This window comes from Ambystoma mexicanum, chromosome 3q (assembly GCF_040938575.1).
Source record: "Ambystoma mexicanum isolate Mex_15411 chromosome 3q, UKY_AmexF1_1, whole genome shotgun sequence".
NCBI lineage: Eukaryota > Metazoa > Chordata > Amphibia > Caudata > Ambystomatidae > Ambystoma > Ambystoma mexicanum.
The window spans coordinates 1,308,596,896-1,308,614,455 of NC_090926.1; the positions used below are offsets into that span (position 1 = coordinate 1,308,596,896).

The window sequence follows — 17,560 nt, forward strand, 5'->3', positions numbered from 1 at the left end:
CACACATCGGCCTGATAGCGCACGTTAAAACCCACAATAAATACATAAATAATTAAAAACCCCTAATACACGCACTACACGTGCAGCAGGCACACCCTAACTGCAGGCTGCCAAACAACTGCACCCTCACTCCACACACAAATCAAAGCACCTCCAAGGCCCCGACCCAAATCACCCTCAGGTACCACCCCAAAGCATGTGATACAATGCCATTCCAATTCCCACAGACCCATCAATAACCCTCGCCCTCCTTTACTCCACCACAGGGTCCGATCCAAACGACGAGCTACAGGACACCCCTACCAGCACACCTGCAAAGAGGGCCAAGACCAACGGCCAGAGACCCTCCACCTCAGCTGCACGCATCAAGACACGGCAGCAGCACAAATCAGGTGGCAGCACACAGGAGGGAACATCAACAGGCACCCCAGCAGCCAGCATGGCCACAACACCACCACCACAGGTCCCCCCAATGGATGCCACAGATGGCACTGCCTCTGGTGGCAGCAGCACCATAGGTGACACCCCATTGATGGCAGCATGCTCCGACACAGAAAACGGGGATGCCGAAGTCAGATCCATCCATGACCTGTCCCAATCCCCCTGTCTGTCCCATCCCGTACAACATGAGGATACCACGCAGGGGCACCCACAAGACGACGACTGGCCATCCCCCACAAGCCCTGTGGCAAGGCAACATGAGGACAACAGCCCCTCTGTGACACCCCCGCAAATGGCCATGGCCCAGCAGAGGCAACAGTCCCTCGACCAGTTGATCGAACAACAGCAGCAACTGGCCACACTCCTCAAGGACCATGCCGATGAATGTGGGGGCACTAAGGCAGACATAGAAACATCAACTGAGACACTTAGGGCAGAAATGGAGAGAGGTACAGAGACGCTAAGGGCACAAATTGAGAGAAGCACCGAGAGCCTGAGGGGGGAACTGCATGCGACGTCCAAAGACGTATGTGCCGAACTTGCCGCAGTGCGCCGTGTGCTCACTGAGCTCTCGCAAACCCTTAGGGACATGCATGGACGTGAGCAGGCAGACACATCATCCGTTGCAAGTTCCGTCCAGGGCAGCCCCCAACGTAGATCTGGAAGGAACCTGCGCTCCACAGGCAGGGGTGCCCCTGATACCCGCAGAGGGGGCTTGCAATAGCGACAGCCCACTGACAATGAGCATCTTTGGACACTGGTGTTCGGGGGGGAGGTAGGAGGGTGGAGGGGGTGTGTTGGGCTCACTTGGGTGGCGGGTCGATAGGGTGTTCAACATGACATCACATATGCCATTAAAAGTGCACGATAAACCAATGAGATGTGTGGACATTGATCTTTGTGTACTAGGCCATCATAGGCGTACAGTCCATATTGTGCATGTCCCAGACACACGCAGTGCCACGAGTCCCGTGTCCATGTATCAGCCACCAGGCGTGAGTGCTAGAAGCATACATCAATGAGATGCTGACGAATGTCACGGGCCTCCGGTGCCTCGCAGACTCCATGAGGTGCTGCCACAGCCCCACCCTCATCATGACCATCATCAGGTGCTTGCAGTTCTGCGTCAGGGGGCATGGGCACATTTCTACGTACGCACATGTTGTGGAGCATGACACATGCCATCACCATCTTTGCAACCTTCTCATGGCGGTACAGGAGTGCCCCGCCAGACCTGCTGAGGCAGCGGAAACGGCCCTTCAGTAGGCCGAATGCCTGTTCTATGAATACACGGGTACGTGAGTGGGCATGGTTGTAGTCCTCCTCATGCTGGTCCCGTGGGTTCCGGACTGGTGTGAGGAGCCATCTCTTCAGTGGATATCCAGCATCACCTGTATGTGGACGAGAAACGTATGATGTGGAATGCCATTGATACGTACGCACCCCACCCCTTCCTGCCAGGTCATTGCGAATTCACATACCCCACATCATCATGCATGTAATGAGACTCACCGAGTAGCCAGGATCTGTTCCCTGCGTGTCGCTCCATGTAGCGTGGTATTGTAGAGTTCCTCAAGACCATAGAATCATGGGTTGATCCAGGGAATCGGGCACAACAATGTGTAATGATCCTGTTGGAGTCACACACCATTTGTACATTCAGGGAATGAAATAGTTTTCGGTTGCGGTACTGGGCCTCCATGGCATGTGGGACGACCAATTCAACATGGGTGCAGTCGATGGCACCAATGCAACCCGGTATGCATGGAATCGCACTTTTGTGTTGGTAATTTCCTGCTCCGAGCGTGGTAGAGAGATGTAGTCGTCTGCGTGCTGCAGGAGGGCATCGAGCACTTGCAATAGTGTCCGTGAGAACAGTGGCTGAGAAATGCCATGCAACTGCCCGACTGTGTGCTGGTAGGTGCCTGTGGCCAGGAAGTGTAGTACAGACACCACCTTCAGTAGGGGTGGGATGGCGGTTGGGCTATCTATCATGCTGACAAGGTCAGCCTGTGTCATGTCCACAATGGCGGCTATGGTGTCCCGGTCCAGACGGTAGAGGGTGTGGATCTGCTCATCAGTGAGGTTGAACGGATGTGCTCGGAGGCGTGGGATTGCGGGCTGCCTGCGTGGTGGTAGTGGCTGTGCTGCTGGGCCTTGCTGGCCCTGCCTTGGCCTCCTCCTCCTCCTGCGTCTCCTCCGTGCGGCTGGTTGTAGTTGTTGTTCGTCTTCCTCTTGGAGTCGGAGCACTTGCAGTGCTATCAGGTCCCCCAGGGCCAACATCGCGAGTCCTGCCGGTAGCATTTCGGTGTGGTTGTGGGAGGAGACTGGCTGTGCAATTTATGTGTTTCCAGGCTGTATGGCCTCCACCTGTGGTGATTAATTCCACCTGTGCAAACTGCTCTCCCCTTTGGCCGAGCACGTCCCGCGCACAACGCTGCAATTCGGGGAATGGTATCTTGCTATTGCAATCATGTATTTGTACCCGATGGCCGTGTAAGATTGGTTGATATGTTCATTCTGCTGTGGTCCCATTGTTTCCCATACTATCTGTGCAGTCGCGAACAGACTTGTGAAGGGTCAGTGGAACGTAGTACTCGAGTAACGGTGGGCCCTCATGCATCACTGTACCGAGTTGCAACGACGGGCGGGGCGTCCCATTTGTGGGTGAAGGCAGTTGCCATTTTCACACACAGCCGCACTCGATGGAATAATTAGTGATTTCAAACGGCCACAGATGCCTTTTCGACGTGATGTTGCAAATGAGGAATTCGAAGGGCGGCGCTTTCGGTTTCCAGCTAGCGCCGAGGAGATGCCCACAGGTCTGACTGCAAATGTAACGTTCTATTGTTCAATGTCCTTGAGACAGGGCCCATGGCGAGGGAGCAATGATTGATATGAATAGTTTGGGATGCGCAATAGCTACGTGGGCGATGAGGCCGACCGTTCCCAAATACATGTTACTTCACAACACTGGAATTACGGGCTGGGGCACTGTGGATTTAGCAGGCTGCATAACGCACAGACTCAATGGATGTTTCTAATGTTATGTGAGTAATTATTCAGGCGTTTTGATCCCGGGATGAGGGAATGATGAATGGATGCATGGGCAGGTGATTTGATACAGAGTTTGCCATGTACAGGGCTTCTTGGGATCTATCCGCCTCCCCTACGCTATGTGATGCAGGGCTGCCATAGTGGGACCATCGTCTATCTGGCCTTGTTGAGCCCTCCCTGTCTCGAGGCGCCCTCAGACACTTTTGTCCATGCACGTTAACATTCCCATCTGATGGATTCTGTTTTGACAGACGCATGCACAGGTACACTCGTTTGTGATGGTGTGTTTGCACCTCGATATAGATGGTTATGAGTCGCAAGTGGTTTTGGGGTGGTGATGATCCTTTTGAGTGGGCTAGCATGCATATGGCTGTGGATTTCGTGTGATCATTGAAGTGAGTTGTTCGAATGTAGTTCTGATGGCCATTCTGTTCTTGTTCTTTTCTTTTGGTTGACAGGTATCTCCTCCCCTTTTGCCACTGCCATCTGTATGCCACTCCTGCAGATGGATTTTACTCCCGACACCTGCTGCTTCGTGTTAATCAGTGGAGCAGCATTACGATCTTATGGGACGATCGCCAATGGCCCACATGCCCTTACGCAGTACTGGTGGCTCGGAGCAACATTTCGGCCTTTCAGCTGGACTAGTGCCTCCCCATTGGGTCGGCCCTGCGGTTCTGTGCGCTTCCATGTTGCCTTTTCGTACGTGAATGTGGCTCTGTGTACCATGGGGGAACAGGGCGACACACAGGTAGTGGCTGGTCATTTCTTGCGGATGCAGCCCACAATGGTGATTAGTGTTTTGGAGTTCATGGCCTGATGGCTGTATGGGCTTGGTGACTTTGATGTGCATAAAATTTCTATTCTGATTTGGCCCGTGTAGCGTTTTTCTTTGCAAGTGATGTGGCATATGCCTATTTGGGGGGCGATGTGTTGTGAGGAGATCTGCATTGGGTTCCAGCTTCGGGGTTTAGTTGCGTGGTACTGTGCTGGGCGCGTTTGCCTACGAAGCCCAGTGAGGTCAGGGATGGGGGCTGCCAATATGACAGTTTGAATGTTGTCATGCTCAGGGGCGGGGGATTGGGTTTTGTGTAACAGATGCCGGTCAGCCAGGTGGACTGGTGGAATGATGTGATTCTCGGAATATTGCTGGTCACAGGTGCCTGTGTTTGCGTGCGTTTCTTGGTGGGGGACTGTGGTCATGTCCATTGGGATGGCTTCTGTATTCGTGCCATCTGTGCCCTGCAGCTCCCATTGGCCCCTCTTGTGTTTCTTTTGTTCGTTGCCATGCATGGGTGACTTGTACATTTCAATGGTTGCATTGTGACTTCATTGCACCTACGGGGAGTTGTACTTTGTGGGCAGGGAGCGGTGTACAGGCACTCAGTGGGGCCGTTTACGGTTGATTCGCGATGCCGTACTTCTCACCATGGCGGTATGGTGCTTTCCGCCGTGCTTGATGGCGTTAGGTACATGTCCGCTAGGGTCGGAATTCGCGTACCCTTGCGCCATGGTGGTATTTACGGTTTGGCATGGCGCGCGCGCGCGTACTTGGTGCAGTTAGCGTTGGCGTTCACTACGGTGTCGCTAATGGCATCGTACTTTACGGTGACGGGTCATAATCGCAACGAGCGGTGTTCGATGGCGGTATTGCATTTCCGCCATCATTTTTCCATTTCCGCCAGGGTCGTAATGAGGCCCTTTGTCTCTGCGTGCCAAACCAGGTTTGGTCCCTTTGTTCGTTGGCCTTTGGCGGGCTTCAGTGCTGAAGCCCTCCTCTGGCGCCTGTATGTCTGAGGTGGACAGGATGTGTGGGAGGTGCCTGATACTCCCTGTGCTAAGTCTCCTAGGAGACCTGAATGCACTCTGGTGTGATTGGCTGGCTGGCTGTCAGGCAAGGACAGCCACCATGCTGTGTGAGTGACCGCCAGTCTGGAATGAATAAGGGAAAACTGTTTAAAAGCAGGTCTCTGGGACTTGGAAGGCAGAGTCGACCACTGGAAATAAAGAACCGAAGACGAGCTGAAGGAAGAGGACTGCTGAAATTCCTGGTCCACCGGTGAAGCCCTGCTGCAGGTCTGAATTGCCTGAAACTCCATCGACAGAGAAGCCCTTCAAGGCTAACTTCTTCCCTTGAGTTTGGTGGGAACAACCAACTCGTAAGCCGCCTGGACACCGTCCCCTCCTGGTCGAATTTTCTGCGCAGCGCTGTGGAAAACCAGATAGCCAGTGGGAAGGATACCAGTCCGTGGTCTTTAAAAGGCACTCACACCTCAAACTGACGTTTTGCCAAGCTTGTGGCCTCTTCCCTGGGCAGTGCAGGAACCTCCCGACGTCCTCCTTGTCCCCACGACTGAAGCTCAGGAACAGCAAGATCTGCTCGAACTGCCAGGAACAACTGCCTCAGCTACAGCTCTTCTTCACTTTAAAAGGTACTGTGCAAACACGGTCCAGAAATCTTTTTGGCCACGGTGAAAGTTTGTGAAACTTTCCCGGCATCGAAGGCTTGTCCTTCCCTAAACATTTGTCTAACTTTTCGTCTGACCAAATTCTTCTGAGATCCGTGGCAAAGACAACCGTTTACTACCAGACCTGTGCTATCTTATACAAAGACTCTGAACCATTGACTTTGGCCCAGGCCTATGAACTGAATTGCTGGTTGTAATTAACTGAAACCCTTTGCCCTGCCTATGAAAGTATTTGTGCTATTGATTACCCCTTTTTAAAAGTATCTGAAGTGCCATTTTGCTCCCACTTCAGGGGAGCTGAACTTGTTCAGTAACTTATTGGTTGCATATTTGTGGTTTACTAGTATATGATATTGATCTGCTCTTGCTAGTGTAATGTTTTCAAACTGACCGTGTAAATAAATATATATTTTACCAAGAAACCTTGAATAAGTGTTTGTTTGAACCACTGTATTTGTTGGGGCCTCATTACGACCCAGGCGGAAAACCATGGTGCTATTAGCACCATGGTCCATGCCGGTAACTTACCGACTCCGCCATGAAGAAAGGGGGAATTACCACCCCATTACAAGGTTGGCAGGGCGGTAATTTCCCCTTCCTCATTCCCATTTTTGCCCCATAGGGCATAATGGGAATGGGGAAGGCGGTAAGTACGGTGCCGCAAATTGCGGCACCGTACTTAGCACCAAGGTCCCTTTGCGGGTCCCTACTGGTCAGGTCCCGCAAAGGGACCTCGTAATTAGGCGCTAATGGGTTAACAGCGCCGCAGCCTTCTACGGCGCCATTAACCCATTAGCGCCAGGGACGTAATGAGGCCCTTGGTCCTTTGCGTAACTTGTTCTACTGCTCACTATACTCTTGAGATAAGTCTGGCTGCTCAGCCACTGCTACCACATAACTGTAGAAGGTGAAATTGTACTGACACTTGGGGCCTCATTACGACCCTGGTGCTCCCAGAATGAAGGGGGCCGGTACGGGACCAGCCTTCTTCATTCCTGGAGTGCCGATTACGAGTTTCCCTTTGCGGGACCCGGACCAGACGCCTGGTAAAACCAGACGTCTTTTCCAGGTCCCGCGAGGGAAAGAGGGAGGTAACAACGGGACACTTGTAATGTGCCCGTTGTTACCTCCCTCCCCATTCCCATTGAGCCCTATGGGGGCTCAAATGGGAATGGGGAATGGTTCCTGCAAGGAGGATTTACCGGGTCCTCCTATGTCAGAATGACCCCGTAAGTCCTCATTGCAGGAACCCGGTAATGGAGCCTGGTATGGTGGCAGCCATGGAGCCATTAGCTCCATGGCTACCGCCATACTCGTAATGAGGCCCTTGTAGTCTTAATTGCATGTAGTATTCCCAAAGGGTACTGCATGTGATTCTGCCTAACACCCCTTCCTACTGGTTGCCTCTAGCAACCACTCAGACTGACCTCATTATCACTGTCCCCTTCTGAGCTAATGTCTGGTGCCTCCACTATCAGTTCAAATATAGTATCTGGATAATTCAAAATTTTGGTTACTATTTCTTTCCACAAAAGTTCCCAGATAATACATTCAGGGTCATTCCGAGGTTGGAGGTAGCCATGGTGCTAATAGCACCATGGCTGCCTCCAAACCCGGGTCTGGATCCGGGTAGTCAGAATGGGGACTTACCGGGTCATTCCAACCCGGAGGACCCGGTAGGTCCCCATTCTGAAAACCATTCCCCATTCCCATTTGAGCCCCGATAAGGCTCAAATGGGAATGGGGATGGAGCTAATAACGGGCCCGCAAATAGCAGGCCCGTTATTACCTCCATGGTCCCTTAACGGGTCCCTCTAAGGACGGCTGGTCAGACCAGCCGTTCCTGTTGGGACCTGCTAAGGGACCTTGGAATGTGGCGGTAGGGGGTTTACGGCACCGGCATCCTTACCGGGGCCGTTAACCCCCCCCTACTGCCATACTCGGAATGACCCCCCTTGTCTCCGTTCAACTATTAAAATGTTTACTTGGGGTGTGGCTTGGCATTTGGAGAAGATGGCAGCATCAACATTTAGCTCCCACTCCATTTGGCTTTTATTTGTCACTTTAATTTTAATGTGCTTTTCGGTCATGAACTGATGATCACAGGTAAATGAGCAGATACGTAGTCGGATCTATGCCTGGAGAATATCAACCACTGAGACATTAGAAATGTTGCATGCTAGACCAGATACTAAAATGGTGATGCAAAGTATGAGAACCATAAGCGATCAGGTGAACGAGGGGCTTTCTATGAGAATGGAAGGCTTCATTTCCTGGAGGCAAGGCAGAAAGATACAAAGGTTAAACATGTAGCTGATTCAAAAAAATGACAAAACACATAAACCAATCCAAGATGTTGATTTAAAATCACTAAAAAGTAACAATAGTTAATTTTAACGATTCAAAAAGAGTGGTAGTGGCAACTCGTTCGTTCAAAGCAAATCTGGCAAAAAATGGACAACTGGGGGTGCATAGGGGAGGCTTTTATTCTTAGCAGGAAAAGCTAAAGCAATGTTTGGAAAAGGGCCCTTTGATTCTCATTGTTAGGACTGATTTTCTATACTCTGGCCTGGTGGACAGATGTATAGAAGGCCAACCTATATTGTGACGGGGACAACTCTGGTGAGCAGTAACAAAACCAGTTCAAGGTAGCAGTGATGAGGGTCTAGGCTAAGGGCCTCATCACAAGTCTGGCGGTAACCCTTAAATGTGGCGATAGTACTATTACTGCCGCATTTAAGGATCCGCCAGATCATGGCTTTGGCGGATTTCCCCCCAGCTCTGAGCTGGGGGGAAATCCGTGGCAAAATTGCCAATTTTCGACACGATTACCATCAGCGGGAAATCCGCCGGCATTAATAGCGCAAATTTTCCCCATTGGGCCCAATGGGGAATGAGGAATTCCCGAATGGGCCCAATGGGGAATGGGCAATAACCCTTCCGCCAAACCCGTGATCTGGCGCTAATAGCGCCGGGGGGGTTTGGCGGTAGGGCTATTAGCGCCAGTGCTAATAGCGCCGGCGTTACCGCCCAACTCGTGATGAGGCCCTAAGTCTCAAGAGGTGGTGAGCTTGTAAAGGGTCCACAATGAGGACACACAATGAGAATCACAGATTACACTTAGCCAGGATGTATACAAATACAGTTATTTATTTATGGCCAAACAATCCTATGAAAAATGACTACTAACAGGTAGAAATATTGCACAGCACTAATAATAGATTACATTTATACAGTCACTGGTTGAGGGCATAATACAAATCAAACCCCTGTAAAAGAAACTACAGATTAGAATATGCACCAATAGTCCACAGAGAGTTAACCCTAACTTCAATTGTCCTTCCCTAAATTGTCTGGGGCCTTATGCCCAAAAGTTCAGGAAAGTTCCCACAAGAATTGTGAAGCTGGAAAGAATGAAGGTAGGGTCTCTGGGGTTCAGTAACAGTTATAAGGGTCACAGGACAATGGGCCTCATTACGACCCTGGCGGTAAGGGATTACCGGTACCGGTAACGGCACCGGTAATCCCTTACCGCCTTACTATGAGTTCCCTTTGCGGGTTCGCACCTTAACGGCTGGTTTTTCCAGCCGTTAATGAACGGGCCCGCAAAGGGACCTTGGTGCTAATTATGGTACCGCAAACCTCCTTCCCCATTCCCATTGAGCCCTATGGGGGCAAAAATGGGAATGGGGAAGGGCCTTGGTGAATAGGGAATTACCGGCCTTGCTCACCTTGGAATAGGCCGGTAATTCTGCCATCCACCAAGGCGGACACGTTAAAATACCGGAGGCAACCATGGCCCTAATAGCGCCATGGTTACCTCCAACCTCGTAATGAGGCCCAAAGTATAATAACTAATAGAAGTGTCCCCAACTTTTTGAAGGCTTACACCAGCAAGCTATGGTAAAACCAAAGTATTAAAGGGAGCATAGGGGCAGGTATGTATGTATGTATGTATCAGAGCTTGTATAGAGCCGGTAGCCCAAGGGCATCAGGGCGCTTTAACAATATAACACAAAGAACTACTAGATAGGAGATGTCTAGTGCTAAACCTAGGAAGAAAAAAAAAAGTCCCTGAACAAGCTTGTACACCAAATGTTTATCTGAGGAGGTGCGTCTTCAGCCGTTTCCTGAAAGCCAGATGACTGACTTCTGACCTCAGAGAGTCAGGAAGGCTGTTCCACAATTGTGGGGCCAACACCAGGAAGGATCTGCCCAGCCCGGATTTCAATTTAAACTTGAGTACAACCAGAAGGTTGTACCTTCAGAGCGCAATCGTATCGAGGGTATGTAAGGCCCTATTCTATTCTTCAGGTAATCTGGAGCCTTGCCGTAAAAGACATTTGTGTACCAGTGAGAGGGCTTTGAACTTTATATGTTCCTCCACTCTGAGCCAATGAAGAGACACCCTTTCGGGTGTGACGTGGTCTTTCTTCTTCAAGTTTCTGACTATCCTAACCACATTGTTCTGAATCACCTGGCATCTAGATAGGTCCTTTGATGAGGCCCCCATCAGCAGAGCATTGCCATAGTCTAGCCGAGATAGAATAATGGCTCTGGCTATGGTAGCCAGGTTACATTCATTGAGAAAAGGCTTAATAGATTTCATTATCCTGAGATAGTACGCCAAATTTTTTTGGAGGTAGCTGGTCTGGGCGTCGGAATTAACCACAGAGTTGACCATCATGCCAAGGGTTTTCCCTTTGGAGGCCACTAAAATAATAGCTTCCTTGATTTGGAAAGATTTATAATCAACCCCCAGGTTAGCCAACTGGCGACTGGAACCGAACAACATAAGTTTGGTCTTTGTGTCATTCAGACACATCCAATTGGCCTGCATCCAGTCATCTATTATCTTGTAGACTTTTCCAATAAGTTCACTATCGGCGGCGTGATGGCTACCATCCAGCTCCAAGATGAGCTGGGTGTCGTCTGCATAATTCGTAAACGACACCCCAGCCTTCACCAAGATGCTGCATAATGTACGCATGTATATATTAAACAACATCGGCGACAGCCTAGCCCCTGGGGGACTCCAAAAAGAATATGGCAAGGGTCAGAGAAGCTACTACCCCAATGGACTCCTGCCTGGTGGCCGATAGAAAGGATAATAGCCAGTCTATTGCCTCTACAGGTAAGAACTGTAACTTATCCCCTGTACTCCGATACTTTCCTAGACTTGGCAGGGACCCAGGTTGCTTTTCCTGATGTTAGTCGCAGTCCTCCATTCGCAGGAGTTGCAGGTTTGAGCTGATCTTCGGTTGGTGTCTTTCGCTGGTGCAAGGACTCTCAGATGAAGAATGCAGCAAAACTCGATGGAGGACCCCTCTCAGGACTGGACTCAGGTCAGGTAAGCTGTTTGGGAGGTTGGTCACCACAGCACGGCAACGCAATGGGCTTCACTTTTTTGTGGTCCGACTTTCCCTCCTATCTATCTCTGGTTCCCTTGAGCCTAAGACGCCAAATTTGCGCTGAGGTGAGTCTTGTAGGAACGATCTGAGGATCCCCCAAGTTCCAGGCGAAACACGAACAGGGACGTCGGCAGCACGGTAGACCAAACTCAGAGCTGGTCACGCACAAGGCGGTCACGGGACAGGGTACGAGCAGATATCAGGAATCAATGATCCTTCCACTCCAAGGGTCGCAGCTCCCTCGCAGGAGTGCTGAAGTTCACGAGCAAGAAAGGGCTCCTCCAGGACAGCAGCAGACGTTGGTCACCAGACCTCCTTCAGTCGGGTCTATGATCTCTTCACGGGTCTCACAGCTGGACAGGAGTCTTGGCTCCTTCTGGTTACTCCAGGATATCTGAAGAATGGGTGCAGGGGTCCTCCTCTTATCCTAAAAGCCAGGTAAGATCCGAAACACCCTCTAGCTAGTAGCAGGACTATCCCACACACACACCCAAGCAGTGGGCCAATCAGGATCACTGGCAGGAATATTCCTCAATACCACTCAAACACACTGAAACCAGTTTGTGGATTGGGAACAGACAGTCGCAGCCCACATCCTGCCAGCAAACACACACATCCCTCCAGCAGCTCGCCCAAAGCTGCTGCTTTCCCAGGCACTACAGTGTAAGGATTTTACTGGCATGACAGACCAGGAAGAAGGCTAAAGAACAAGATGGCCAAAGGACAACAAAAAACCATGTGGCACAGCCATGTTTGGACACTAGCCACAGTTATTAGCCAAACACGGTAAATGCGGTAAGGCTAAAACGAAAAGCCCAAATACATTGTAAAATGTCACTGCTGACACCAGCTTGTCCATTTAGCACAACTAGGGTAACCAAAAATGCCTTTGAATGTCAGTCTAGGGCAAAACAAAAAAGTGCACCCCATTGTACAATGATACAAAGTTACCAAAAGTGATAACAAGTTACTAAAAGTAGTAACAAAGTCTCAAGACTAAGGGAAACAATGTTTCCCAGTACTGACAGCCTGAAGCACATGTCAGTTATCCCATAACAGATGAGCAAAAGACAGTGGGGGTCATTATGAGTCATTATGAGTTGGGCGGTAAGGGATTACCGGCACCGGTAAGGAGACCGGTGCCGGTAATCCCCTACGGCCAAATTCCGAGGTCCCTTAGCGGAAACCGTAAGGGACGTGTGGTCGGACCACACGTCCCTTAGTGGGTCCCGCTATGGGATCAGGGTGCTAATGACGGGCTTGCCATTCGCGAGCCCGTCATTAGCGCCCTCCCCATTCCCATTGAGCCCTATGGGGGAAAGGTTTGTTCAATGGGGACTTACCGGTCCCACCAGGGTCAGACTACACCAGTAAGTCCCCATTGAACGAGACCGGTGCCGGACCAGTTATTGGAGGCAGTCATGGCGCAAATAGCGCCATGAATACCTCCAATCTCGGAATGAGGCCCAGTGCACTGAAGCTTAAGGCTTCACTGCACAGTACAAAGAACAGGTCTAGATCAAAAATAAAACTAAAAGGTTTGGGGGTCAATTAAAATGGAAGTGTAGAGGAGGAGCAAAGTACCCCCACCTCAACCATCTCTCCCACAGCACCTGTATGATGGATCCCGGCGTGGGAAACACATGCAGTTCCAGTAAAAGTACCGATACCTAGCAAGATCTGGGAGGCAAGGTTCCCACTGAGGAAACCATACCTGCATACGAGACAATGGCCCTCATTCCAACCCAGGCGTTAAGGGTATAACGGCGCCGTCAACCCTTAACGCCTGCTTTTAGCAGGCGTTAAGTACCAAGGCGCTAAGCGTCCTTGGCGCTAATTACGGCACCCTACGTAATTAGCGCCTTCCCCACACCCATTATGCCCTTTGGGGCAGAAATGGGAATGGGGAAGGGTAAATGGGGATTGGGGATTTCCCACCCCACTCACCTTGGAATGGGGCGGTAAATCCGCCATCCACCATGGTGTAAACATAGTTTACACCATGATGGTAAAGTAGGTAACTTACCACCTGGGTTGGAATGAGGGCCAATAGAATAAAACTGACAAATAAAGAAGAGATGCCGAGATTAGAGAATGCAAACAATTCTATAAGGCATTAAGAAAGAATCGAAATAAATGACATCTTGGGATCAAGATGACAAGACTTATGCTGCAGACATAAGGGAGGGATCCAGCTATTTCACACGTGTAAACATTCAAAGAAACGCAAGCAGATGAAGTATTCTTAAAAGGCTAGCATTATAGTGAATAGATTGTGGCATGCGCCAACAGATCCACATGCATGTATACATATATATTGGAGTGAGAACAGTAAAGGATGGATGTTCCCACTATGTACAATGGCACTACGGAGCAAGAAAAGGAAAGCTGTTTTTTTTTCCATTTTCCAAGTACGACGCAGTTAGAAAACAAGTGAATTACAGGGGAAAAACTCAGAAAGGTGAAATTAGATGAGCCATGAAGCCAAGGCCATATCAGTCTGGGGTGAGCCGACATTAGATACAAATCGTGTGAAAGAACGAAGCTTCTGTTCAGAAGGCATGGACAGAAACAAGAAGACGTCAGAGGTCTATTAAAGAATAGTATTTTAATACACCCAAAAGCTCGATTTCGTGGTCTTTAGTCACGTGGGGAGAAGAAGTTGGACGAGCATGATGGTCACACCTACGCATGAGGGCAGAGAGTGCTTTCACTCCCCGGAGCAAAGAACATGTTCAAGGCTGAGTTCAAAAGACCTAATTTACAGTGGGCCACTGAGGTGATGATGGATGGATATGTTAATTGGTGGGAAGCTATGGTTAAGACTAGCTCATCTGCACCTGGATGTTCAGCCTGCGTGCTGCCAACGTGTTAAGGACGGGACCCGCTAAGGGACTTCAGAGCTAATAACGGTACCGCAAATTGCGGTACCGTTATTAGCTCCATCCCCATTCCCAAATGGGAATGGGAAATGGTTCCCGGAATGGGGATTTACCGGGTCCTCGAAGGTCGGTATGACCCGGTAAGTCCCTATTCCGGGAACATGGACCCGGAATGCAGTAAGGGGGTAACCATGGCCCTAATAGCGTCATGGTTACCGCCTACCGTGTAGTGAGGCCCATTGTATATTTAGTGACGTTTTGGGGAAGGGCTTAGAGGAGAGGGGTCGGGGGGTCAAGAGGAGGAGAGGGGTTGGTGGGGGTTCAAGAGGAGGAGAGGGGTGGGGGTCAAGAGGACCCGTCTGGTCCCCCGTAATGTCGCTATATGCCCCTAGGCTCCCTGGCTTCCTGTGATCTTGCTGTGTGCCCCACCAACCCTTCTGGTGGCCTGTGTTGTCGCTGTATGCCCCCAGCCCCTGGTCCCTGTGATCTCGCTGTGCTACTTCATTGTGAATTAAAAATGAGGGTGCCTTTGGATTTAGAGGGAATGTGGACTGAAAATCTTGAGATAGACACAGGGGTGAAACAGGGGGGTGCCTTAGCCCTCCTGTTATTTAATATTTACCTGATGGACTGGAGGCCGGGGAGAGCAGGAGTGGCCAGAAGGGGAAGGGGGGAGCAGGAGTGGCCAGGGGGTGCCTTAGCCCTCCTGTTATTTAATATTTATCTAATGGACTGGAGGCCAGGGAGAGCAGGAGTGGGCAGGGGGGGAGCAGGAGTTGCTGGGGTGGGGCTTAGCCCTCCTGTCATTTAATATTTACCTGATGGACTGGAGGTCGGGGAGAGCAAGAGTGGGCAGAAGGGCGAGAGCAGGAGTGGCCAGGGAGGGGGGGGTGTCTTAGCCCTCCTGTTATTTAATATTTACCTGATGGACTGGAGGTTGGGGAGAGCAGGAGCGGCCAGAAGGGGGAGAGCAGGAGTGGCCAGGGTGGGGGGTGTCTTAGCCCTCCTCTTATTTAATATTTACCTGGCGAACTGGAGGCCGGGGAGAGCAGGAACAGCCAGAAGGGGAGAGGGCGAGAGCAGGAGTGGCCAGGGGGGAGCAGGAGTGGCCGGGGGGAGCAGGAGTGGCCAGGGGAGGGTGTCTTTAGCCATCCTGTTTTTTTATATTTACCCGGCGGACTGGAGGCCGGGAAGAGCAAGAGCGGCCAGAAGGGGGAGGGGGGAGAGCAGGAGTGACCAGGAGGGGGTGGGGGGGTGTCTTAGCTCTCCTGTTATTTAATGCCCAGAGTGGGTAGGGGGAGAGCAGGAGTGGCCGGGGATGGGGGAGAGCAGGAGTGGCCGGGGATGGGGGAGAGCAGGAGTGGCCGGGGATGGGGGAGAGCAGGAGTATCCAGGGTAGAGCAGGAGTGTGAACATATGAGGAAGAAGCTTGTGGGGCAGACACCCTGTCCTAAACCTTTGGGAACGGGAAGGGGGTATATTACAGGAGTGGCCGGGGGGCTGCAGTGGCCTGGCAGAGAGCAGGAGTGGCGGGGGGTGTAGGAGTTGCAAGGAAGGGCAGGGGCAGCTAGGGGAGGGCAGGAGCAGCTAGGGGAGGGCAGGAGCAGCTAGGGGAGGGCAGCAGGAGTGGCCAGGGGGAGAGCAGGAGTGGCCAGGGAGGGGGGACAGGAGTGGCAGGGGGAGAGCAGGAGTGGCCGGGAGCGGGAGGGGTTGCCGGAGTGTGAACATATGAGGAAGAAGCTTGTGGGGCACCTGACACCCCCTGTCTTAAACCTCGGGGAAGGGGATATATTAAGGGGGTGGGGGGGCTGCAGTGGCCTGGCAGAGAGCAGGTGTGGCAGGGGGAGGGCAGGAGCAGCTAGGGGAGTGCAGGAGGGGCCGGGGGGCAGCAGGAGTGGCCAGGGGGGGCAACAGGAGTGGCCAGGGGGGAGAGCAGGAGTGGCCGGGAGCGGGAGTGGTCAGGGGGAGAGCAGGAGTGACCAGGGAGGGGGGATTTGAGTGGGTGGGGGGGACAGGAGTGGCTGGGGGAACAGGAGTGGCAGGGGGAGAGCAGGAGTGGCCGGGAGCGGGAGGGGTTGCTGGAGTGTGAACATATGAGGAAGAAGCTTGTGGGGAACCTGACACCCCCTGTCTTAAACCTCGGGGAACGGGAAGGGGATATATTAAGGGGGTGGGGGGGGGCTGCAGTGGCCTGGCAGAGAGCAGGTGTGGCAGGGGGAGGGCAGGAGCAGCTAGGGGAGAGCAGGAGGGGCCGGGGGGGGGGGGCAACCGGAGTGGCCAGGGGGGAGAGCAGGAGTGGCCGGGAGCGGGAGTGGCAGGGGGAGAGCAGGAGTGGCCGGGAGCAGGAGGGGTTGCCGGAGTGTGAACATATGAGGAAGAAGCTTGTGGGGCACCTGACACCCCCTGTCTTAAACCTCGGGGAAGGGGATATATGAGCCCAGAACTCTCAGAATAAAGGCTGGAATAAGGCATAGCTCTCAACTCACACGCTTTTGGCGGGTGTCACCCGCCTTGTAAAGGGCTGACTCACCTGCCAAGCCTCCTGCACACCCATTCATTCCAATGGGCCTCTCACCCGCCAAAAACAAAATCGGGTGATTTCACCCGCCTTTGCAACACAAATAGTTGAGAGCTATGAATAAGGGGGGGATAATAAACCTCTCACCTCCGACTCCTGGAGAAGGAGAATCCGGGCCACTGACCCGCCCCGCCCCGCCGAACAGGGGTGAGACAGGAGGCAGTGTCTCCAGTGCGCATGCTCCTAGCCTAGGAGAGCCACCTCTCCACTCTGCGCATGCTCCTAGCCTAGGAGAGCCACCTCTCCACTCTGCGCATGCTCCTAGCCTAGGAGTGACGCCTCTCCACTCTGCGCATGCTCCTAGCCTAGGAGTGACTCCTCTCCACTCTGCGCATGCTCCTAGCCCATGAATGGGACGTCTCCACTCTGTGCATGCTCCTAGCCTAGCAGTGACGCCTCTCCACTGTGCGCATGCTCCTAGCGTAGGAGAGCCACCTCTCACTGTGCGCATGCTCCTAGCCTAGGAGTGACGCCTCTCCACTCTGCGCATGCTCCTAGCCCATAAATGGGACGTCTCCACTCTGCGCATGCTCCTAGCCTAGGAGTGACGACTCTCCACTGTGCGCATGCTCCTAGCCTAGGAGAGCCACCCCTCACTGTGCGCATGCTCCTAGCCTAGGAGAGCCGCCTCTCCACTCTGCGCATGCTCTTAGCCTATGTGTCTGCTTTCCTGGGCGTGTCCCTCCGTCAGTAATGACCAATCAGGACTTGTGATACACAGGG

General features: G+C 52.1%; 1 pseudogene; it reads right to left on the reverse strand.

The window, feature by feature from the left end:
* LOC138447924 (zinc finger protein 91-like) overlaps positions 1-16,978 on the reverse strand; it is a 154,273-nt pseudogene extending 137,295 nt beyond the window's left edge.
* Between the last annotated feature and the right edge of the window lie 582 nt (positions 16,979-17,560).